Source organism: Chrysemys picta, chromosome 1, assembly GCF_011386835.1.
Source record: "Chrysemys picta bellii isolate R12L10 chromosome 1, ASM1138683v2, whole genome shotgun sequence".
Lineage (NCBI taxonomy): Eukaryota > Metazoa > Chordata > Testudines > Emydidae > Chrysemys > Chrysemys picta.
The window spans coordinates 110,324,560-110,350,196 of NC_088791.1; the positions used below are offsets into that span (position 1 = coordinate 110,324,560).

General features: G+C 46.1%; 1 protein-coding gene across 1 annotated transcript in view; it reads right to left on the reverse strand.

Moving 5' to 3' along the window:
• The window catches only part of LOC135981046 (sodium- and chloride-dependent betaine transporter-like), an 89,594-nt gene extending 64,401 nt beyond the window's left edge, over positions 1–25,193 (reverse strand). Inside the window, exon 1 of the mRNA XM_065582158.1 lies at positions 18,980–25,193. The gene's annotated coding sequence lies outside the window, so the exon portion shown is untranslated. The remainder of the gene's footprint in view (positions 1–18,979) is intronic.
• Between the last annotated feature and the right edge of the window lie 444 nt (positions 25,194–25,637).

Consider the following 25,637-nt stretch of genomic DNA (forward strand, 5'->3'; position numbering starts at 1 on the left):
GCTTGCTCAGCTCCTGCCTGAGGGCCTGAGCTACTGACTGTTTGTTGTCCCATCCTGACCCAGGGCCTGGGCTTGGTATTATTGAACTGGTTGCTCAGCCCCTGCCAGAGGGCCGGAGCTGCTGACTGTTTGCCGCACAGCCAAGCTAATTCCCCGACACACCTGACCCGAGTAGCGAGGCGGTCTGGCTCCCTGCTGCCCCGGAGAGGGACGAACCCCGGCCGAACTGCCCTACACTTGTCTGCACTTAAAAGTTTTGCCATGGCAGCTATGCCAGGATGGGGTGTGATTTTTGTTACCAATGTAACTATGCTGATAAAAACTCTAGTAAAGATGCTGTTTTACTGGTAGAAGCATGGTTATATCGGTATAATTCAGGTGTTCTCAATCTGCAGGTCAGGACCCCTCAGGGAGTCGTGAGATTATTACATTGGGGGGTCGCGAACTGTCAGCCTCCACCCCAAACCCTTCTTTGCCTCCAGCATTTATAATGGTGTTAAATAGATAAAGTATATGTAATTAATAAGGGGGGTCACACTCAGAGGGTTGCTATATGAAAGGGGTCACCAGTACAAAAGTTTGAGAACCACTGATATAACTTGTGTTGGTTCCCTGGGTATAACCACATTGGCAAAACCCTCCTAGTGTAGAGAAGGCCTGAATGTGAAACACTGGCTGTTGGAATCGAACCTCGTGAGCACTTGGGTGTGGGAAAAGAGGATGGGAGAGGGGAGTTGTGGGGGGGGGGGAAAGAATAGCAGATTTGGGGAGGAAACATGAGGAGGACAATGGCCATGCAACGTGGAGAGGAGAGACATTACAGGAGGAATAATAATCCATCTGAGCTGCCACAGTGATGATGGTGGTATCAGAACCTGAAGAACAAAGAAGAGACACAGCAAAAGAGATCAAAATGTAACACATTGGACACATGATGCCTGTCAATCACAGATCAGACACACTGCCTCCTCCTGAGGGAAGAGCGACAAGGAAGATCCAAACCTTTTGATGTAAAGGAGGAAAAATAATGGGGCCTGACCCTCATTTTTAAATTTTTTTAACCTTACTTTTTGTTATTGGGAGGGCACTCCCCCACCGGCACACATTTTTGGCTGTTTTTACATCAAGTGACTGTGGCAAAAAGTCTAGTTCCCCAGAAAAATTATATCCTTGAAAGAGTGATACTACTTCTGCTACTACTACTAATATTGCCTTTGAGAGGCTGGTATCTTCAGCTAAAGGCTTCCTAAGGGTATGGCCTTTGGAGATGGCCTTAGTGCAAGTTGTGAGTGAGCAAGTGAGAAAAGAAGAAAACCAGAGCTACCTCAGAACCCAGGAAGGGCAAAGACCTGAATCTGCTTTCAAATCTACATTCGATAGGACAGTGCCAGGCAGACGCATCTTACCAGTTTATTGCTTGGACACTGCAGTGGTGGGATGGATGGATAGATAGATAGATAGATTAGATAGATTTGTTTGTGTCTGTGCATGAGAGAAAGACAAACTGTGTGTGAGAGAGAAAATGTGTCCTGCTACTGTTTGCTCATGTGACATGCTGGCAGGAAATGAGCTCTTGGTTTCATTAATAGGGTTTCGTCCCCGGTGGGGGAGTTGCTGCTGTCAATAGAATTGGACAGTTTGAAATTGTTTTACAGTCCTTCGATGGGCCATACATCAGCCCATTGGCAGGACTCTTGCCAGAATGACCTGAAAGTGCTGCTGACAAGTCTGCCCAGGGTAAATGTGGCATAAACAGCCTCCCGCTCCTCCAAACACGGAGGGAGACTTCAGAAAGGTTTGCCAAGGTTATAAACCACCTCTATTTATAGCTGTGAACCAGTCTCACATACTAGAATCACAGCAGTGATGTATTTATTCAACAGGATTCTGTCAGTACACGTACATCAGATTGGCGCATTTAAAAAATTGAAAATACAAGGGAATAATCCTCTCTCAGGCTATCTGACTTACACACAGACACGAGCGAAAGCTAAAACTCACCAGAGAGGTGGATACACAGAATTTTGAACACACATAACTAACTAAATAGGTGTCAACTCTACATGTTTAATAACCGTCAGTGAAAGAGAGAGGCACAAAAATCCTGGGCAAAAGCAAGAGACAATTCTGTTACAAACAATGCACATTGTTTATAGCTCAGCAGCCATGTCTGGAAGCTGAAGCTAGATGAATTCAGACTAGAATTAATGTCCTAATTTTTAACAGTGAAGGCACTTAACCATCGGAACAACTTACCAAGGGTGGTGGATTTTCCATCACTGACCTTTTTTAAAGCCAGTTTGGAAGTGTTTCTATAAGATATGCCCTAATTCATTGGCTCTCAACCATTCCAGACTCCTGTACCCCTTTCAGGAATCTGACTTGTGTTGTATTCCCCAAGTTTTACCTCACATAAAAACTACTTGCTTACAAAATCAGACATAAAAATACAAGTGTCACAGCCACACTATTACTGAAAAATTGCTTATGTTCTCATTTTTACCATATAGATGTAAGCAGAGTCAGGATGAGCTCTACCCTGACATCTGGTGGTGAATTATGGCGAGTGTGGAAAAGAACTCCAGGGGCTGATCTGGTTTGCATAGGCACACCCACTCGCCTGGCATGAAACAACAGCAACTCAAAGTGGTTACTTTGGCTGGTGTGGGATCCCCAGTTTCTCTGTTATTGGGGCAGGAAGAATAAAGTTTTGTTACCCTGATTCTGTGAATCAAGGCCAGTGGAACTGTTGTATGACAGAAGGACTGAGGGAGTCCTTCACCATTACCTAAGTAGCACTTGCTTGACAAGGGGCATGGGTTACAAAACCCAGTGAACGGAGAGAGGATGTGAATAGGTAGGCTCTTTGAGCTGTGGTCCAAGTGTTAGTAGTCTCTTGGTCTATCCAAGGCCGTGGTCAAGTGTCTTGATGTTTTTGGTCTTTTGGCCTCGGGATGAAAACCTTGCCTTTGCTTTTGGGACCTTGAAGTGAAAAAATTCTCTAATTTATATCTGATGGTATGGGCCCTCTTTGAGGGTTTGAAACACCAATTGCACTACTTCCTCTCTCCACTGTTGAATGTCAGAACTAACTTTGATTCCATTAGGAGTCTATTTACAGGCTGCTGAGCTGAATTCACTTTGGGCCAATGGTGCACTAGCACTGGGACTCCCCTACTATGAGCTGAAATTGCTAAGAGCTGAAATCACAAAAGAGCTAAAGTTATTAAGAGCTGAGATCACTGAGGCTTGGTCTACACTACCCCCCTAATTCGAACTAAGGTACGCAACTTCAGCTACGTGAATAACGTAGCTGAAGTCGAAGTACCTTAGTTCGAACTTACCTTGGTCCACACTCGGCAGGCAGGCTCCCCCGTCGACTCCGCGGTACTCCTCTCACCGAGCTGGAGTACCGCAGTCGACAGCAAGCACTTCCGGGTTCGACTTATCGCGTCCAGACTAGACGCGATAAGTTGAACCCAGAACTTCGATTTCCAGCCGTCGAACTAGCTGGTAAGTGTAGCCAAGGCCTAAGACTGTGTTAACTAGTGGGGGAGCCTGAAGCTATATTGCTAAGCGGCTGGCGGAGCCGCTAGCAGAGTGGAGCCTCACGGGACGGTTGGAGCTGAGCGACTCACAGGTCGGTGAGCAGGGTGGAGTGGCTGGAGAAGCAGCGAGCAGAGCCTTGTGGGAGCGGCCCAAGGAACGGCTGAAGTGGAGCAGAGCTGAGCGGCTCACAGGTTGATGAGCAGCTGCAAGAGCATTTCGTGGACGGCGGGAGCGGCTCACGGGACAGCTGGTGGAGTGGAGTGGCTCGTGGAGAAGGCTGCGGCGGAACCCCACGGAGAGGCAGCCGGTCGGCCTCGGATCACGTAAGGTGCCCCTCCCCCCCCCCCGACTTGAACTCTGGGGCTGCACTGACCAGGGACAGAGACTTTGGGGGGTTGTTGGACTTTTGGGACTTTGGTGATCCTTGGGTTGCTGGACCCAAGAGACTTTGGGGTTGTTGGACTTTTGGGTTTCAAAAACCAAAGGGAAAGGACACAGCCCAATTTGCTGGGGTGGGTTTTTTTGCTCATGAAGCCTGTTTGTGGTGTTTTTCCAATTTAATGCTGATGTTGTTTACCTCATGTTATTAAACATTTTCTGTTACACTCAGATTCTGTGCTTGCGAGAGGGGAAGTACTGCCTCTTAGAGGCGCCCAGGGGGTGGTATGTAATTGTCCCAAGTCACTGGGTGGGGGCTCGAGCCGGTTTTGCATTGTGTTATTGAAACGGAACCCCTAGATACAGAACCCGGCCCTTGTTGCTGCCAACTTAGCTGGGCAGAAGGGTTACATAATTATAAAAGAAATCAATTGGAATATAAATATTGTACTTACATTTCAGTGTATAGTACATAGAGCAGTATAAACAAGTCATGGTATATATGAAGTTTTAGTTCGTACTGACTTCGCTAGTGCTTTTTATGTAGCCTGTTGTACATCTAGGTAAATATCCAGCTGAGTTGACGTACCCCATGGCAGACCTCTGCTCTAGTTCAACCACAGCTATTGGACTTAAAGCAGGAATTAATTCACGGACATCCTGTGGCCTGTGTTATCCAGGGGATCAGACAAAACAATCACAGTGGTCCCTTCTGGCCTTAAAAATCAGTGAACAGGAGCCCCACTAGTGGCGGCTGCCCGGGTGCTGTGCTGAATGAGCTCATCACTTAGCCACACTCCCTTCCTGGGCAGCATCACCCTCTGTTTTTGGTCTGCTCTGGAGTCTTATGCCCTGACTCGCAATTGAAAGGGACGTTGCAGTCAGAATGCCCTGCCCCACCCCCTGGAGACTTTGCATCAGATTTATACAGGCATTTAAACACTAAAGATGCTCAGAGGTGCCTAATGGAACTTTTAAAAGCACCTTACGTGCTTCTGAAAATCTTTAGGCACCTAAATACCTTTTAAAATCTGGTCCTTTCTGCCACCGTACAGGCTCCCTGGGCCTCAGCATATAGCAGTGAAAGTCTGCCTCAACAGGGTTGCCACCTCTTGTGATTTTGTTGCATCTCATGATATTTGGAGTTATTATTGATGCCCCAGTTGTATGAATCAAGAGACCGCATGAAATCTCAGCTTCCATTTAAAAAAAAGCGAGATTCTAACCATCCTGGTTGCAGAGAAATGCTTGAAAACATTCAGAGGTTGCACCCCAAACACTCACAAACCAGAAACAAAGAAAAAGAATCCCACTGTGTTATTTTTTTTAAAAATCATGCTTTTGGGGGGAGGAATACATGACTTTTGTAATGGCAATGCTGTAAATGCAGGTTCAATTTAGTTCCCAGCTTCTCAATCGCCCATGTGTGAAAAGGCCCAGTGCCTATTAAAAGGGTCATTTTTGCAGGCCCCTACTGATTAGGCTTTGGAGGTGGTCAGCACAGAAATGTTAGAAGTAACCATTTTAAAATAGTTTCCCCCTCATCTATGAAATCTTCTTACTTTCTGATCTGCTAAAGGTATCCCAGCATCCATCATTCCATGACATTACAAATAACATGGTTTGTAATGGCATTTCTAGGGATATCTGTAATGACCTGAAAACTATGACACGCAACGTGTTTTCAGAGGGAGACTTGTTGTGATGACGCGGTTCTGGTGGGACCCAACTGAGAGTGCCAACTCAGGACAAATTGCTTGAACAGGGCAGTTACAGCCAAAGGCTGGGGTTTTTCCACCTCTAAGGCAAACCAAACGAGTCAGACTAAGAGGACTTCGGTCTCACCCCCCACTGGCTAACCACAAGTCTCACAAGCAATTTCCTTAGACACTCCAGTTTCCCAGTATCACCACCAGTGCCACTCGTTATGGGGACAAATGGTTATGAAAAACAATACCCCAATAAAAGAAAAAAGATTCTCTCGATCCCAAAGGACCAAACCCCAGACCCAGGTCAATATACAAATCAGATCTTACCCACAAATCACACTGTTGCCAATCCTTTAGAATCTAAAATCTAAAGATTTATTGATAAAAGAAAAAAGATAGAGATGAGAGTTAGAATTGGTTACATGGTATCAATTACATATAGTAATGGCAAAGTTCTTGGTTCAGGTTTGTAGCAGTGATAGAATAAACTGCAGGTTCAAATCAAGTCTCTGGAATACATCCCCCGCTGGGATGGGTCATTCAGTCCTTTGTTCAAAGCTTCAGTTTGTAGCAAAGTCCTTCCAGAGGTAAGAATCATAGAATCATAGAATATCAGGGCTGGAAGGGACCTCAAGAGGTCATCTAGTCCAACCCCCTGCTCAAAGCAGGACCAATTCCCAACTAAATCATCCCAGCCAGGGCTTTGTCAAGCTGGGCCTTAAAAACCTCCAAGGAAGGAGACTCCACCACCTCCCTAGGTAACGCATTCCAGTGCTTCACTACCCTCCTAGTGAAATAGTGTTTCCTAATATCCAACCTAGACCTCCCCCACTGCAACTTGAGACCATTGCTCCTTGTTCGGTCATCTGCCACCACTGAGAACAGCCGAGCTCCATCCTCTTTGGAACCCCCCTTCAGGTAGTTGAAGGCTGCTATCAAATCCCCCCTCATTCTTCTCTTATGGAGACTAAACAATCCCAGTTCCCTCAGCCTCTCCTCATAAGTCATGTGCTCCAGACCCCTAATAATTTTTGTTGCCCTCCGCTGGACTCTTTCCAATTTTTCCACATCCTTCTTGTAGTGTGGGGCCCAAAACTGGACACAGTATTCCAGATGAGGCCTCACCAATGTCGAATAAAGGGGAACGATCACGTTCCTCGATCTGCTGGCAATGCCCCTACTTGTACAGCCCAAAATGCCATTAGCCTTCTTGGCAACAAGAGCACACTGTTGACTCATATCCAGCTTCTTGTCCACTGTGACCCCTAGGTCCTTTTCTGCAGAACTGCTACCTAGCCATTCAGTCCCTAGTCTGTAGCAGTGCATGGGATTCTTCCATCCTAAGTGCAGGACTCTGCACTTGTCCTTGTTGAACCTCATCAGGGTTTTTTTGGCCCAATCCTCTAATTTGTCTAGGTCCCTCTGTATCTGATCCCTACCCTCTAGTGTATCTACCACGCCTCCCAGTTTAGTGTCATCTGCAAACTTGCTGAGAGTGCAGTCCACACCATCCTCCAGATCATTAATAAAGATATTAAACAAAACCGGCCCCAGGACCGACCCTTGGGGCACTCCGCTTGAAACCGGCTGCCAACTAGACATGGAGCCATTGATCACTACCCGTTGAGCCCAACGATCTAGCCAGCTTTCTATCCACCTTACAGTCAATTCATCCAGCCCATACTTCTTTAACTTGGCGGCAAGAATACTGTGGAAGACCGTATCAAAAGCTTTGCTAAAGTCAAGAAATAACACATCCACTGCTTTCCCCTCATCCACAGAGCCAGTTATCTCATCATAGAAGGCAATTAGGTTAGTCAGGCACGACTTCCCCTTGGTGAATCCATGCTGACAGTTCCTGATCACTTTCCTCTCCTCTAAGTGTTTCATAATTGATTCCTTGAGGACCTGCTCCATAATTTTTCCAGGGACTGAGGTGAGGCTGACTGGCCTGTAGTTCCCTGGATCCTCCTTCTTCCCTTTTTTAAAGATGGGCACTACATTAGCCTTTTTCCAGTCATCCGGGACCTCCCCCGATCGCCATGAGTTTTCAAAAATAATGGCTAATGGCTCTGCAATCTCATCCGCCAACTCCTTTAGCACCCTCAGATGCAGCGCATCCGGCCCCATGGACTTGTGCTCGTCCAGTTTTTCTAAATAGTCCTGAACCACTTCTTTCTCCACAGAGGGCTGGTCACCTTCTCCCCATATTGTGCTGCCCAGTGCAGCAGTCTGGGAGCTGACCTTGTTCGTGAAGACAGAGGCAAAAAAAGCATTGAGTACATTAGCTTTTTCCACATCCTCGGTCACTAGGTTGCCTCCCTCATTCAGTAAGGGGCCCACACTTTCCTTGATTTTCTTCTTGTTGCTAACATACCTGAAGAAACCCTTCTTGTTACTCTTAACATCTCTTGCTAGCTGCAACTCCAAGTGTGATTTGGCCTTCCTGATTTCACTCCTGCATGCCTGAGCAATACTTTTATACTCGTCCCTGGTCATTTGTCGAATCTTCCACTTCTTGTAAGCTTCTTTTTTGCGTTTAAGATCAGCAAGGATTTCACCGTTTAGCCAAGCTGGTCGCCTGCCATATTTACTATTCTTTCTACACATCGGGATGGTTTGTTCCTGCAACCGCAATAAGGATTCTTTAAAACACAGCCAGCTCTCCTGGACCCCTTTGTCCTTCATGTTATTCTCCCAGGGGATCCTGCCCATCTGTTCCCTGAGGGAGTCAAAGTCTGCTTTTCTGAAGTCCAGGGTCCGTATTCTGCTGCTCTCCTTTCTTCCTTGTGTCAGAATCCTGAACTCAGCCATCTCATGGTCACTGCCTCCCAGGTTCCCATCCACTTTTGCTTCCCCTACTAATTCTTCCCTGTTTGTGAGCAATAGGTCAAGAAAAGCTCTGCCCCTAGTTGGTTCCTCCAGCACTTGCACCAGGAAATTGTCCCCTACACTTTCCAAAAACTTCCTGGATTGTCTGTGCACCGCTGTATTGCTCTCCCAGCAGATATCAGGGTGATTAAAGTCTCCCATGAGAACCAGGGCCTGCGATCTAGCAACTTCTGCTAGTTGCCAGAAGAAAGCCTCATCCACCTCATCCCCCTGGTCTGGTGGTCTATAGCAGACTCCAACCACGACATCACCCTTGTTGCTCACACTTCTCAACTTTATCCAGAGACTCTCAGGTTTTTCTGCAGTTTCATATGGGAGCTCTGAGCAGTCATACTCCTCTCTTACATACAATGCAACTCCCCCACCTTTTCTGCCCTGCCTGTCCTTCCTGAACAGTTTATATCCATCCATGACAGTACTCCAGTCATGTGAGTTATCCCACCAAGTCTCTGTTATTCCAATCGCATCATAGTTCCCTGACTGTGCCAGGACTTCCAGTTCTCCCTGCTTGTTTCCCAGGCTTCTTGCATTTGTGTATAGGCACTTAAGATAACTCATTGATCATCCCTCTTTCTCAGCATGAGACAGGAGTCCTCCCCTCTTGCGCTCTCCTGCTTGTGCTTCCTCCCAGCATCCCACTTCCCCACTTACCTCAGGGCTTTGGTCTCCTTCCCCCGGTGAACCTAGTTTAAAGCCCTCCTCACTAGGTTAGCCAGCCTGCTGGCAAAGATGCTCTTCCCTCTCTTCGTTAGGTGGAGCCCGTCTCTGCCTAGCACTCCTCCTTCTTGGAACACCGTCCTATGGTCGAAGAATCCAAAGCCTTCTCTTCGACACCACCTGCGTAGCCATTCGTTGACTTCCACGATTTGACGGTCTCTACCCAGGCCTTTTCCTTGCACCGGGAGGATGGACGAGAACACCACTTGTGCCTCAAACTCCTTTATCCTTCTTCACAGAGCCACGTAGTCTGCAGTGATCCATTCAAGGTCATTCTTGGCAGTATCATTGGTGCCCACGTGGAGAAGCAGGAAGGGGTAGCGATCCGAGGGCTTGATGAGTCTCGGCAGTCTCTCCGTCACATCGTGTATCCTAGCTCCAGGCAAGCAGCAGACCTCTCGGTTTTCCCAGTCAGGGCGGCAAATAGATGACTCAGTCCCTCTGAGGAGGGAGTCCCCAACCACCACCATCCTCCTCCTCCTCTTGGGAGTGGTGGTCGTGGAACCCCCATCCCCAGGACAATGCATCTTTTGCCTTCCAATCGGTGGAGTCTCCTTCTGCTCCCTTCCCTCAGATGGGTCATCTAGTCCACTCTCCGCATTAGTACCTGTAGAGAGAACATGGAAACGATTGCTCACCTGTATCTCCAGGATTGAAGACTAAATGGAGATGAGGCATCAGCCTTATATAGTCTTTTCCAGGTGTAAGGACAACTCTTTGTTCTTACTGTAGAAAATTACAGCAAAATGGAGCCTGGAGTCACATGGGCCAGTCCCTGCATACTTTGCTGAGTCTGAAGGCATATTTGCCTTCTCTCAACGGGTCCATTGTATAGCTGATGGTCCTTAATGGGCCATCAAGCAGGCTAGGCAGAGCTAATCCCAGCTTGTCTGGGATGTCACCCAGAAGCATAGCATAAATTTGCCATACAGACAGTATAGAGCCCATATTCATAACTTCAAACTACAAAACTGATACACACATATAGACAGCATAATCATAACCAGTAAACCATAACCTTGTCCTAGACACCCCATTTGACCCCCTTTATACAAGATTTGGGTGCCACTACAGGACCTTGGTTGCAACAATGATCTATATGGTCCCAGTTTATGTCAATAACATCACACTTGTATTTTTAAAAATATAATAATAGGTTTGTTAAAGTGCAAATTTGTGTGTTGGATTCTGCCGGCAGCCTGGACAAGGAAGTGTTCAGCATAGATGTGTATGCTTAGCTCACATTTCATTCTTGCTTTGCAGTTCTTTATTAGTTAGGCCTTAAGCACAACTTTAATAAAGGTGATTAAAATAACAACATTGCCTGCCTGGACCACAGAGATCCCATTTCCTCCTCTAAGACTCAGGCCTTATCTACTCTAGAGATATTTGGTGCATCGATCATTATGTGACTTTGAACATCTGTAACGCAGCTCATGTCCACACACAAGGGACAGCAATGGTGCACTGGGGGGGGGGGGGGCAGTCACAGTGTAAATTAGACTTGCTTCCAGCAAATTCCCAATGTGTACCATTAAAAATAGCTCTTGAATCCCTCCCATTATCTAGATTCACCACAAAATGGGGATATTATTTTTCTGGTTTATTTTTTAAAATTTCATTGATGTGATGTTGATTTTTTTCAAACTTGATAAGTGTAATCTGGAGACGGGGGAGAATAGGGCTGGCTGAGAAATCACAGAGAATTTTCTTGGGCTTCACTATTTTTCTGTATGGGTAGGTCTGACTGCAGCCATCTCACCTGCCATCAGCACCCATCTGTCTCTCTAAGAGTCCACCTCACTTTCAAGCAGCTGCTGAATGACTCAGCAAAAAGGGAAAGGAATCCCACAGAGATGTCCCCACCTCCTTGCTTCATAAATACAAATTCCAATGCAAATGCTGTTCCAAAGCACCTTCTGAATACCCTGCCAAGCGCCTGGCATCCACACATGGAGCTCAGAGCCCCTTATAAAAAAGAACCCCCTCTCGCTCTCTCACACACACACACACAAACACACATACACACACACACCCTGCTATCTGTGGACATCACGGCTCCTTGGAACAAACCCAGTCCTCTTGGATGTTAGTGTTTATGAGGAAGGACAATCCTCCACCACTCATCTGAGTAACAACTCAAACATGTGCTGTCGTTTCACTCGACTAGCTGCTGTGTCACTTTGAGCTGAGGTTGTGTCAGACCTTGCAAGTTGAGCAGGTGTGAGCATGATGAGTGCGCCAATAGGAGCTCTGTTAGGGGGCTTATTCCTTCACTCTCTCACGTCCCTGGTCCTTCTCGCATGAACAGAGAGCAACAATACCCGAGGTCCGACGGTGCAAACAATTCAATGTTTATTGGGGTGAACTTCCAGCAAGCATGATTCCAGTTTCCTTCCTTAGCGTCCCCCTTCCCAGCTCTGACACCACAGAGCCTTGCCTGTGCCCTTGTTCCCATTCCCCCCCTTAGCAAAACATGATCCCAATTCCCCCATCCGCATTCCCTCTTACTTCCTGATTGACTGCAGACTATATAGTAAAACTTGAGTTCTGCTTAGCTATACCTTAACCAATCATTTTACTGAAATTTAACTAACCAATCCTAACATACTGTAACATGGTTATTTAACCAATTATATCCCACTACCTTAATTGGTTTACACCCAACAAAATTAATTATACAGCAGACAGAAACAATTACAGAACCAGACAGAGATTATACAGACAAACAATAGGGAAGTGGAGACTACAGTGATAGAACAATACTGAAATGAGGATTTCACATCCCAGCTATTGGTAAGTGAGTTCTTGCCAGACAGGATGCTATCAAACGAAGTTTCCTTTTAGATCTTCTAGGCTCTTCCCTTTCTCTGGAGGTGATAGGAATATCAGGACAGGATTGTGTTCCTAACAGCCCAATAGCACCTTATTTCAATGTGACTAGTTTGGAATGTGAGGATGTGACCATACACTTCCCAGTTTATGGCTGCCTCTGCTGCTTAGCTGAAGGCCTTAGCCTAAGAACCAGGCCTCAGACTGTCACAGTAAGAGAAGGCCCTTACACCGGCAGACAGTGATTTTGATTCTTTCTTCTATACCTCTATAACTAGCTAAGTGATAAGAATACACCTAAATCCTTAAAGTATAGGCCTTTGCAGACAGGCCTGAATATCTATATCCTAACACTCCACCCCTTTTTTTTCTTTTTCTTTTTCTTTTGGGATCCTCCTGCCCAGGTATTCCTGGAAAAGCATAGGACAGATGGCGACACATTTTTTGATAGGGCCAGGCATCAAGGTGGAAGGTGTTGATATTTTATTTGTTCCACTGCCCCTTGTGTAGCACAGTGCCCTGCACCTTCTCTTGTACGGGCATACCACACCTATTTTAATTAGTGTTTCAGACTTTTTATTATAGTGGGCCCGAGAAGGTTGGGTACGGGTTGTTTTGCACACTGTGGGGTTGGGAGAGCTTTGGAATTAGGCAGTATGCCCTGGTTTGATTATTTACAGCAATAAGATTTACAGATTTATTTGTGCACCAAAGTTTAGATAGCAGCGTGTAGATGTGTGTAGTTTGGTTAGGGGCTGGTGTAATTGTGCTTCCTAAGTAATATGTACATTTTCAGCAAAACACCTTATACACAGTACACCCAATTGTCTCCCTCTTGCCATAGGCCATTGATTCTGCTCCTCCATAGTCATAGGAGAGGGGCACAGCCAAACATCTTTTTCGATTTACACCATTTTACACACCCCTTTATTGATTTTTAGTGAGCTCCTCCCCTTCTCATTATTTTTATAGGGCTTGTGGAGCCCACCTTAATTGCCATTTTATTTTTAGGCACTATGGTAGCTATTACACAGGTGCTGGCCTTTTAGCTGAGCATTTTGCATTCCCATACACATCTCCCCCTCCCGCCCCCGGTCAGCCTTTTGAAGCCATTTCCCACCCATGTTATGCTAGCAACAAGACAAACACTACAAATAAACAACACAAAACATAGATTTATGGTATTTTGGGTTATTTTTTTGGCTGGCGCCAGCATGCTTGTAGAGTGTCTAAAAAACAAAAGAAACAATTTCCACCCCCCTAGTGGGGATAGAGTATTACTTAATAATAATACCAATGTTTTTTACAAATTTTCTTGCTAATTGCAGGAAAAACAGAAGAATTACCTTTAGGCTGTTTTTATTTTGTTTTATAGTCAGGCTAGTGAATTAGACTCATAGACTCATAGACTTTAAGGTCAGAAGGGACCATTATGATCATCTGGTCTGACCCCCTGCATGCTGCAGGCCACAAAACCGTCCCTACCCCTTCCCTTGACTCTGCTGTTGAAGTCCCCAAATCCTGTGTTTTAGTGACTTCAATTGGCAGAGAACCCTCCTGCTAGCGATCCCTGCCCCATGCTGCGGAGGAAGGCAAAAAACCTCCAGGGCCTCAGCCAATCTACCCTGGAGGAAAATTCCTTCCTGACCCCAAATGTGGCGATCAGTAAGACCCCGAGCATGTAGGCAAGAGTCTCCAGCCTGACCCGTTAGCCATTATACTATTTACCTGCCATTGCTTGGTATTCCTTGGCTAATATGTTTTACCATTAAACCATTCCCTCCATAAACTTATCTAACTTAATCTTAAAACCAGACAGGTCCCTCGACCCCACCGTTTCCCTCAGAAGGCCGTTCCAATATTTCACCCCTCTGACGGTCAGAAACCTTCGTCTAATTTCAAGCCTGAACTTCCCCACGGCCAGTTTATATCCATTCGTTCTCGTGTCCACATTAGTACTAAGCTGGAATAATTCCTCTCCCTCCCTTGTATTTATCCCTCTGATATATTTAAAGAGAGCAATCATATCCCCCCTCAGCCTTTGTTTTGTCAGACTAAACAACCCGAGCTCCTCTAGTCTCCTTTCATACGACAGGTTTTCCATTCCTCTGATCATCCTAGTGGCCCTTCTCTGCACCCGTTCCAGTTTGAGTTCGTCTTTTTTAAACATGGGAGACCAGAACTGCACACAGTACTCCAAATGAGGTCTCACCAGCGCCTTATACAACGGAAGCAGCACCTCCTTATCCCTACTAGATATACCTCGCCTAATGTATCCCAAGACAGCATTGGCTTTTTTCACCGCCACGTCACATTGTCGACTCAGTCATCCTGCTGTCTACAAGGACCCCTAGGTCCTTCTCCTTTTCCGTTACTTCTAACCAATGCGTCCCCAGCTTGTAACTAAAATTGTTGTTAGTCATCCCTAAATGCATCACCTTACACTTTTCACTATTAAATTTCATCCTATTTCTGATACTCCAATTCACAATTGCCCCACTTACTGGTCATTTATGAAATCTATGAGGTGGTGTGCCTTGGTTTTTTCTTTTGTACAACAGACTAGGTTTTTAATAGTTTTTTTGCTGTACCAAGCTTTAAGTTTATTGTTAAGTAATAGCTGAGAGACAGCTTTAGATTTGTTCTTTGCGCACACACACGCACACACACACCCCTTCCTCCCTTAGGGTTTCCCTTATTTTTAGGCTTGATTTGTTTTTTTACCTCCCTTTTCTGGAGGGCCATAATTTGAGTCTTTTAGAGTAGCTTGTTTGCTGACCAGCTGTATTTATTATTTGCAGGTTTTTTGTGCTGCTACTTATGAGCAGTTTTTTTTTTTCCCCAGCAGCAGTTCCCTCGGAGACAATACTACACCAATGCCCTGGCACAGTGTTTGGGGTGCTATCTTTTGAATGATGCAGCAGAATAGAAAACCTTTTTCAAGAGTGCAGGGGCTGTACCCCAGGGATCTGGTCAGATTCCAATTAGGAAATTAGATTCTCTCTCTCCCTGGATTCCCCTTGCAAGATCAGCTGGAAACGATAAGCCCCCCTTCATTCTCTGAACCACCGTGCGGTATGGCTGCATGTTACTGAACACCTGCTGCACTCTACCCGAGCAGTGGTTCAAGTGGCCCCAGGGTAAAGTTAGCCAAGCACTTTGGCGATCTTTATGTGAACGGTGACTTACAAATTAATGTCAATCTTTCCAATTAGTAATTACGAGTGGGATTTATACTGAACATTTAGTATCTTTGACTTCTGATCCTACACAGATGCAAACTGCCCCATACCAAAAAAACTAATTGCAAGCTCTATGCAGAATACATTATATTCATCATCTCCAATAAGTAATGAATGTGGCACATGTTCACGGGTTTAAGGGAGACCAAAAAACTTGGAAAATAATAATACAGGGACTGTCAGCAACAAAAGTGCACAGCAAATGTACATATAGAGAGAGAGAGACTGAAAAGATTGGCACTACTAAGTGTCTACACTTAAAACGTTACACTAGTGCAGTTGCAGCACTTCAGCGTAGACACTACAGCGATGGGAGGGGTTCTCCTTTTGCTGTAGGTAATCCATTTCCCTGAGAGGCGGTAGCTAGGTCGACAGAATTCTTCCCTTGACCTAACGCTGTCTACACCAGGGGTTAGGTCAGCTTAACTACGCTGCTCAAGGGTGTGGATTTTTCACACCCCAGAGAGACAGAGCTACACTGACGTAACTCTTCAGTGTAGACAAGAGACAAACAAGAAGGGATATGATGGTGAATAAATAGGCCTGGTCTACACTCAGAATGTATACGGGCATAGCTATGTTGGTCTGGTGTGTGAAAAAAACCACACACGCTAGCAAAATAGCAATGCCAGCAAACCCCCCCGTGTAGTCACAGCTATGCTGACAGAAGAGTACTTCTGTTGGCATAGCTAATGTCATTCAGGGAAGGGAGTGTTCCTGCACTGGCAGAACACTAGGGGGCCATGCTGGCAAAGGTTCTGTAGCACAGACATAGCTAAACAATGAAGTTATAGAGAAGGTAAACTGGGCACTCCTTCTTAACATCTCATAAACAGGAACAAGGGGACATTCAAGAGCAAATTTAAAACTGATAAAAGGAAACACTTTTTACATAATGCATTTTTATCCTATGGAACTCACTACCACAAGATCTAAGGGGTTGAGAGTATAACGGGTTTCAGAACAAGCTGAGACATTTAGATAATGAGAACAGTCATGGTAACATCATTTATGGATGTAAAAGAGCTTTTTAAAAAAGCTGAGCAGGGATATAAACCTTCATGCTTCAGGAACTAAACCAACCACTAACTCAAGGATTTAAGAAGAAACAAGGGCTTATGAGCAGGTTCTTTCATAACTATCCACAAATCATCTGATGCTGGCCACTGTTGGAGACAGGATACTGGACTGGGTGACCTTGGGTCTGATCCGTACGGCCATTGCTACTTTCTTGCACCATTGAAGTCAATGGAGTAAGATCAAGCCCACAAACAGCTATTCAAAGCATTATATAAACACCACCTGTAAGGATAAGTATTGTTTTCCCATTTTACGGATGGGGGACTGAGGCCATGCCTACTCTACAAAGCCATCACAGTTAGTATATTGCTCAGGCTGTGTGTGTCAGCACTGTGTGCACTCAACAAGAGAGCTTGTGTTGATGCACAGGCCAGTATACCATAGGTAGGTATCCCAATGTGCCATGTGCCACCGTCTGGTGCACCGTCTTTTGGGAAATTTTTTCAATGCATCATGAGATAGAAACAAGTTGCGCAGGGGTGACTAGAAGCAACAGGTCAAGTTACCCTTATGCAATTTTCTCCATTCCATAATGTCATCCAGATCCCATAATTTTTGAGCTTTTTTTTTTAGTCCAACAAACCCATGTGGTACTTTTTTGCTGTCCGCCATCTCTGACAGAAGCTATGTAGTATTGTCATGACCTTGGCAAACACAGGACAAATATCCGCTGATATTTTCAGAGCCACAGAAAGAACCACAAAGGGGGACATGATAATTTCTTCAAATACAGTTTGCTAAGGGACATAGCGAAAAGCAATTCAAGGTTGTTGGTAGCGTTCATGGAGCAGCTGTAGATGGTAGAGCGCTGCTTTGGGGCCCAGAAATGAGCACTGACTAGTGGAATTGCACTGTAATGCAGGTTTGAGATGATGAGCAATGGCCACAGAACTTCTGGATGCAAAAGGTCACATTCCTGGATCTGTGTGCCGTGTAGGCCCCACTCAGGGACACCAGAATGTGAGCTGCACTGACAGTGGAGAAGCGAGTGATGATCACACTCTAGAAGCTTGCAATGCCAGATTGCTACTGGACAGTGGGAAATCATTCTGGAGCTGGAAAATCCAAAATGGGAGCTATTGTCATGCACATGTATAGATGACACACACGGCCCTAGATTGGCACTAGCCCACCTTGCCACAGAGTATAGCAAAAAGCCTATTTTTCTATGGTTATGCAAATGTTGATGGATCCCGGGAGATTCTTCATCAATATCAATGTGGGCTGGGCGGGGAAGTTGCTCGATGCCTACATTATTAACAACACAGGACTATTTAGAAAGCTGCAAGCAGGGACATTCTTTATTGACCGGTGGCTTACCAACAGCAACATTGAAATGCCAATAGTGATTCTGTGGAACCCAGAATCCCCTGCCTCATCCAGTCATACTTTGGCCACCTCACTAGCACCAAGGGAAGATTCAACTACCGGCTCAGCAGGTGCAGAATGACAGATTGATGTGATTTTGGTAGATTGAAGGGACGCTGGCAATGTTTAGTTACCAGATGGGATTTCAGTGAGAAATTCAGTGGTGCCCGCCCTGAGCCGGGCTTCCTGTACCTTTCAGAACTGCAAGGGCTGCCGGGCGAGACCCTGCAGCGAGACAAAGCACTCAAGCCCCAGCAGGTAGTGAGTCGGTGTGGCTCCCCGCCACCCCAGAGTGGGTCGAGCCCCGGCCAACTCCTGTACAGTTATAACAACCAACAAGAATGCACTTTTATGTAGAAAAGCATGATTAAATTGAGTCTTCCTGACTAGTGATTTAAATCAATTTGTTTTCAATCAAATCCACCCTGCTAAGAACTAATTAATAAAAGAAAAGAATAGAGTTATATATGGAGTGATGGGGCAAGGCCAGATGGCTACAGTAAAGTAGTGAGGAACAGGCATGTTAGCCCCAGGCTAAACAAATCCCTGGTACCATGGTAACCAAATGGCAGTTGCTCCAGGTTAATCAAGACTCCTGGCGCCAATTAAGATCCTTCTAGAAGGCAGTGGAGCTAGCTTGATTGATTGGGACTCCTGAAGCCAATCAAGGACTGGCTGGAACTAGTTAAAAGCCTCCCAGTTAGTCAGTGCGGTGTTGGTGTCAGGACCTATAGGAGGGAGCTGTGCTGTTGGAGGAACGAAGTAGTACGAATCCATATCAGGTGCAAGGAAGGAGGCCCTGAGGTAATTGTGAAGAAGATATTGAGTGGGGTCTGCTGTGGGGAAGTAGCCCAGGGAACTGTACACGTCCTATTTCCAAAAAGTCAGTTTCCATAGCTGCTAATTTTAGGGTCCCTGGGCTGGAGCCCGGAGTAGAGGGCGGGCCCGGGCTCCCCCCTCCCCTCCCTGATTAATCACGGATACTGTGAGACAACATAGACTGTGCAAGGGAGGGTTGTTTCTCCTCACCTCCCTTGTTGGTGTATGATGAAAATGGCTCAGTAGACTGTGACCCTTGCCTCTAGAGAGAGAAGGGCTATGTGGAGGGTGACAGTGAGAGCCTCTGAGGCTAGCAAAATCCGTCAGGAAACGCAGGACCCACGGAGTCAAGGACAGAACTTTGTCACAATGGTTAAAAGATCATATACTCACCAATGCTTGGGAAGTCCTTGAATCAGGTTTGTAGCAGTGAAGGAATAGTCTGCTGGTTTGCAAAAGTCCCACTGGTAACTTCCAAAAGATAACACTGCTAACTTCCTCAGTCCATAGTTCAAAACACTCCTTTCAGTGGTTAATCCAGTCCAGAGAACTGTAGCAGGAAAGAAGCAAAATGGAGATATCTCAGGTGTCTTTTATATTCTCTGCCATGTGCATGGAAATTTACCTATACCAAACAAAGCCCATAGCCCCTGTGTATGGAAAGTTACTGACAAAGAGGGAGTCTGAAGTCACATGTCCGCATCAAATGCCCCAATATGTTTCGTTAAATCACAGGGGTGGCCATTGGCTCCTTGTTGTCTGAGACATCCTCAGAAATTGCTATCTGGAGAGTTGATTCTTCTCAGTGGCCCATCAAGCTTGACTAGTCCATTCACAATGGACTGGAGAGACTGGATGTAAACTACCCTGTGGGTGTCACCCCAAGAACAAACACATCTGAGATACAAATACATCACCAATAGTCAGAACGTCAGATACTGTGATGATACATGGATTTAACCAGGATAATCATACTTGACAGACTAACTTTTCCATTGATACCTTATATGATGTACTTTGTACAAGATTTCTTGCAATTATATAATAATGGGATCAATAATATTATAAATGGTCACCCATCTTTTATACAATGTCACAATATTCCCATGGTTATAGCTGCCTATTGTGTCCTGCATAATAGCTGTGGGGCAAAGGGGGGAAAGTTGCTTCCTGTGGGGAGGCTATTGGCTGATTCTGAACAGCCAGGCACAAGGGCCATTACAAGAGCCCAACATGAAGCTGTGCATGAGCACTTTAAGGTCATTCACAGCAATGTTCTCTCTTGGAGTGTTCTCTGGTCTGAATATTAGGGTGCTGTTAGGAACTGTCTGGTGTTTGCTGTACTTTTATAAATAGGACTGGGTATTTTAGTGATCCTATGAATTGTGTGGTGCTTGCTGTACGTTTACAAGTACTCTTTGCTTCCTCAAAGGAAATCTGCGCAACACCCTCAAAAGGCTAGCCTGGGAATTAAATTCATAACTTTGCTCTACACTTAAAACCCTGGACTCAACAGGGACACCAGTTTTATGGCTCATTACAACAATTTGTAACACACTCCACTGCATGCTAACCTTTCATTGCCTACTATAAACACCTTATGCATACAATGTAACCCTCAATTGCCTACTTCTTTTCAAGTGGCCTCCTACAACTTGCATTACCCCTTTTACTTAACAATCTGTTCCAACTTGTATTTAGCTCAGTACTCTAATTTCCTTCCCCAAACCTTAAGAACACCTCTATGTAGCTTGAATACTTGAACTTTCCATCAACAGATGATGGTCCAATAAAAGATATTACCTTACCTACCTTGTGTCCAATACAGACCAGGCCTGGAACACAGAAAGGAGAGGTAGCCTCAGAAGAGACCAACAAGAGCATAACTGGCACCTTCAACAAAGCATGGCAGTTAGGATTTTTGGACATTTCTGCGAGAGCTAAAACTTTGTGTCAGCTACTAATAAAGCGTGAGCTTGTGAACTCGACCAAACTCAATCTACTCAGTAGCTCGCTGACCCATTGCAGCCAGTGGCACGCCACGCTCTCACGTACTGCAATACGTCTTCTCTGTAGCATCTGGTGCTGGTCACTGGCAGAGACTGGCTCATGGAATAGATTGACCACTGTTCCGCTCCAGCCTGCGAATTTCTCTGTTCCTAAAAGGTGGTAGCCCCCCTCCCACCTGCATTGGATGCAACCAGGCCTTATAATGGAAACTACTGTAGTTGTGAGAATCTGCAGGAGGGGAAAGTACAGTGTCTGCGTTTCATAACCACGCTCACAGCTTCTACAACAGTGGTCACCAATGCTATCAACTCGTCGATCCTGGAGCCTCTGCAGTCGATCGTGATCTCTGACCACTAAAAGTCCAGCAGTGCAGGGAAGGGGGAACTGCGGCCAATGGGAGCTGTGGGGGTGGTGCTTGCAGGCAGGAGTAAGGCACTGATCTACATGCCCCCATCCCAGGGGCCGCAGGGGCATGCTGGCCACTTTCAGGAGCGGTGTGGGGCTAGGACAAGCAGGGAGCCTGCCTTAGCCCCACTGCACCCCTGACTGGGAGCCACCCGAGGTAAGTGCCGCCCAGCGGGAGCCCACACCCTTCCTGCACCCCAACCCCCTGCCCCAGCCCTGAGCCCCCTCCCAGACCCCGCATCCTGTACTCCCTCCTTCATCCCAAAACTCTGCCCCAGCCCGGAGCCCCCTCCTGCACCCAAACTCCCTCCCAGAGCTTGCACCCCTCAGCCACTCCTGCACTCCAACCCCAGGCTCAGCCCAGAGCCCCCTCCCCCACTCCAACCCCCTCAGCCCAAGCCCTGAGCCTGCACCCCCTCCCAAACCCCAACCCCTTGCCCCAGCCCAGTGAAAGTGAGTGAGGGAGACGAGCGAGCGATGGAGGTGGGAGAATTGAGTGAACGGGATGGGCCCTCAGGGAAGGGGTGGGGTAGATCCTGGGTTGCACTTACATTCAAAAAGTGATCTTGTGCGTAGAAAGGTTGGAGACCACTGTTCTACAGCATGTCACAAGGGAGGATAACACTGAACAGCCCATGGCTGACTTTGCATGGGAACTGCATCCATTTCTCTGGGGGAATTCCTTTCTTTTCTACATGACTCTCCATGCTGAGGCTTGACAAAACAGAACAGACAGTTCGAAAAATAAATGTCCTCATTTGCAGAAAAGGCTCACAGGGTAGGCAATACAGAATGGTGCTGGTACTCCAAAGCAATTGAGGGTTTAGGATCTATTAGAATTTTTTTTTTTTTAAGTGTTGCAAGAATCGGTCCTGCTGCCCCCTTCTCCCGAGGGTGAATTTCTGCTTCCTTCACAACTGGCACTATGGCAAATGAAGCATAAAATGACAGCAAAGTTCAGTAGGAAACCAGTAAAAGGAATTAGTAGAAGGTCACACCTCCTTCCAGTGCCCAAAACAATGAACTGCAGTTTTCTTCATAGGCTGAGGAGAGAAGTCTCATCTATAGGTTGTGTCCTATGGCCAGTGAAGAGTGGCTAATAAAAACTAACTTAAAACTCAACCAATCAGGCATTTCACCTGATTAACCTTAACCTCTCGGATTGTCACTCAGGGGTTTCAATACTACGGGTATTGAGCCCAGACCTAAGGACTAAAGTCAGCTCTCTACCCATCTCCATCCAGTTCTATCAGCAGGGCATCCAGCTGGGTTACTGAACAGGAGCGCCACTAGCTGGAGATTAAACCCTCCCACTCACCTACCCATTTGCACAGACAAGAACAGTCTGACGAAACACCTTTATTGTTAAGAGTATTGTTCAGTACAAAGTCTTCCAAAATATACACAAGTCTATGAAAAACAAGAACAAATATTGCACATGGGGGCATATTCTGTGCATACACGTGCTGTAAACCAACTTTTAAGGCGGGAACTTACTGCTAACAAACACCCCTCCCCCCAAACTCCGAAATTAGGGCCCTTTCTCCAGCACTTCTGGAGTAACTGGATGGAAATGAGGAGTAGCCAGCCTCCTGACAGGTGGATCCCTACCAAACAGCCTGCTCTGTCACTGGGTTCCTCTCTTCCCATGGTTCCCTCTGACAGTAGAGCCTGGTAATTTGTGCTGATGGACCCAGAACTCCCTACATTCAGCAAAGGACAAGTCAAATGTATAGCAATGCTCACTTCTCCCTCTGCTTCCCCTGCCAATGGATTCTTGCCTTCTGCTGCAGAATACTCTGTTAGCTGGGTCCTTAGACTTACAGGCTCCACCTTTACAGTAGGAAGAAAGGGGTGTTAACTCTAGTTAGCTAACAGCTGATAACTAACACACGGTAATAGCCTAGTGAACGCAAGCCAGTTGGCAGTTTTCACATGAGCCAGCAGGTCTAGGTAAAGGCTATGGGGGAGGTTAGCTTTTAACTTAACCTGCTAGCTCATGGGAATACCACAGACTTCTTTGTCCACACTAGGATTTTACCTTGACTTAGTTCACTCAAGTTAAGAACACACCTTTTTCTCGTGGTGAAGACAAGATCCCGGGTGTAACCTCATAACAGATCTCCCATGAACAGATGAGTGTGCGAGGATGCTGGCTGAGGAAAGTTTTTCCAATCCTATAAAAGCCCATCTCCTTTTCTAATTCAGTACTAATGCAGGGGGTGGAGCAGAGGAATTGGGGTGTTAACTCCTTCCAGCACTGCCACAAAGTACATCTGGTCACACACACACACACACACACACACACAAAACCTACAACACTTTTGAAAATTTCACTAAAATTTTAGTTTAGAAGTTGGGCGTGTTTGTGGAGTTGGTTTGGTTTTTAGAAGAACTGTTTTGGTTTGGTGTGGTTTGTTTATTTATTTATTTAGTAGAAATGTTGGTGAATTTCTTTAAGCAAAAATTTGTGGGGTTTGGCTTCTCAGTTTCTCTCTTTTAACCCCCTTTTTCACCTCCTTTCCTCCCTCTTTTCCATTTTCCCAATGGAAAGGAAGGAGGGGAAAAGAAACAAAGGGTGAAAAAGGAAGAAAAGGAAAAACTGAACACTTTCTGGTTTTAATTAAAAAAATCAAAATTTTATTTAAACACAAAAGAGATCATTTTCACGATTTTCATTTCACCCTCTGACTTCTTAAACTGGAGCTGCCCGAACGTGAAAGTGGCGAACCAAGGTCTGCCTACTGGTGAGTAGAGGAGAATCATTTCCTCGTTGGTGATATTTCTGTTAATACAACTCCACACACTTAAGCCAACAAGTCTCAGATAAGAATCTGACCCTTGGTCTCTGTGCAAAGATGATCATTTATCAAGTGTTTCCACAGCCTCCTCACCATCAGATCTGAGCACCTCACACACATGAATGAATTTATCCTCCCACCAGATCAGGGAGGTTGTAAGTATTATTATCCCTCGTATTTTACAAAATGAAGCACAGAGACGTTAAGTGACTTGCCCCGGGACACAGAAGGAATCTGTGTCACAGCCTGGAAGTGAACTCCAATAGCCTGAATCTCACTCCAGTGCCTGAGCCACAAAACCAACCTTCTCCTTCTGCCACTTGAATTACTGGAGAGAGATTAAAATACACACTCCCCCTCTAATACTGTACCACACTTTTTCAAGAAAAACTGCTGAAGCCTAAAACTTGGAATTAAAAAACAAAACAAAATTGGCCTAGGCATAATCCTGCGAGCACTTGTGCTCCACTTGCTGGGGGGCGGGGGAGGGAAGAGGTGGTAGTGAAATAACAATAGAGCAGTTATAAGCAATTGAAAAGTTTACTTCTGAGCATGCTCAGTGGGCATCTGCTCAAATTTTAGCAGTCTTATTGCACATTTGCACAGTTTTCCAGGCTGGCCACAGCTGCTGCACTCAGACTGTTGCTAGGGCAAGCTGTATGAGGAACATTGTGTGAGGCAACATTTGTCTTATTGAAACTCATATAGCAACCCTCCAAGTAAAAGCCACATCAGTATTAACACAATGGAAGGAGAAAATAATGAACACAGGAAACAATTGATCTCATAATTTTCAGGCCATTCCACAACGTTCCTGCTGTCTGCACATTCTAAAGTTTCTTTTTTTAAAATACCCTGTTTTCATTGCAAAAATACACCCATCACAATGAACCAGATGCGATGCTGGCCTGCTATCCACCCGGACTCACCAAAAATTATCTCCAACCAAATTTCCACATCTTCCAACCATTCCCCTCCATGAAGTGTGAATGTTGACACTTAACTGGGGCCATTGAAATATTCCTTGCACCAGCAATCTTTCTTTCTTTTTTTATTGTTTTTTTTTAAAGGAAAGGAAACTAAATACAAAGAACTGTGCTAATTCAGCAATAAGGCTGCACATTGACATTCACAAGAAGAGCAAAAGCTAAGGCCCCAATAGCAATATAAATGCTACTGCATTGCACACAAGAGGCATGGATTTTCCAATCACATCCATCAGTGTTAGTATTTTACTCCCACTCAGCACAGGTGTCAATGACCACACAGGTTATGTCTGCATTGTTGCTGTGAGTGAATAGTGTTACCATATCTCAAAAATAAAAAAAAGAGGACCCTCCACGGGCCCTGGCCCCGCCCATTCCCCACCCCCTAGCCACGCCCCAACCCCGCCCCTTCCCCACCCTAACTCCGCCCCCTCCTCCCTTCCACTCCCAGCCAGGGGGAAAGGGCTGCCCCAGTGCTACCGGCTTCAGGGTTTGCCGGGCAGCCCCCAGACCCTGCGCCCCCAGCCGGCGCTTCCCCAGCGCAGCTGGAGCCCGGGAGGGGAAGCGCCCAGCCGGGGGCGCAGGGTCTGGAGGCTGCCCAGCAAACCGTGAAGCCGGTAGCGCTCGGGCTTTGGGCAGCCCCTATGCCTCCGGACCCTGCGCCCCCAGCCGGGCACTTGCCCTCCCGGGTTCCGGGGGCGCAGGGTCCGGAGGCATGGGGGCTGCCCGAAGCCGGTAGCGCTCGGGCAGCCCGGCTCTTAAACAGAGCCGAAGAGGAGCAGAGCCTCATGGCGCGGTGGCTCTGTGTAACTGACACGGTGTCAGTTACACAGAGCCCAAGAGGAGCAG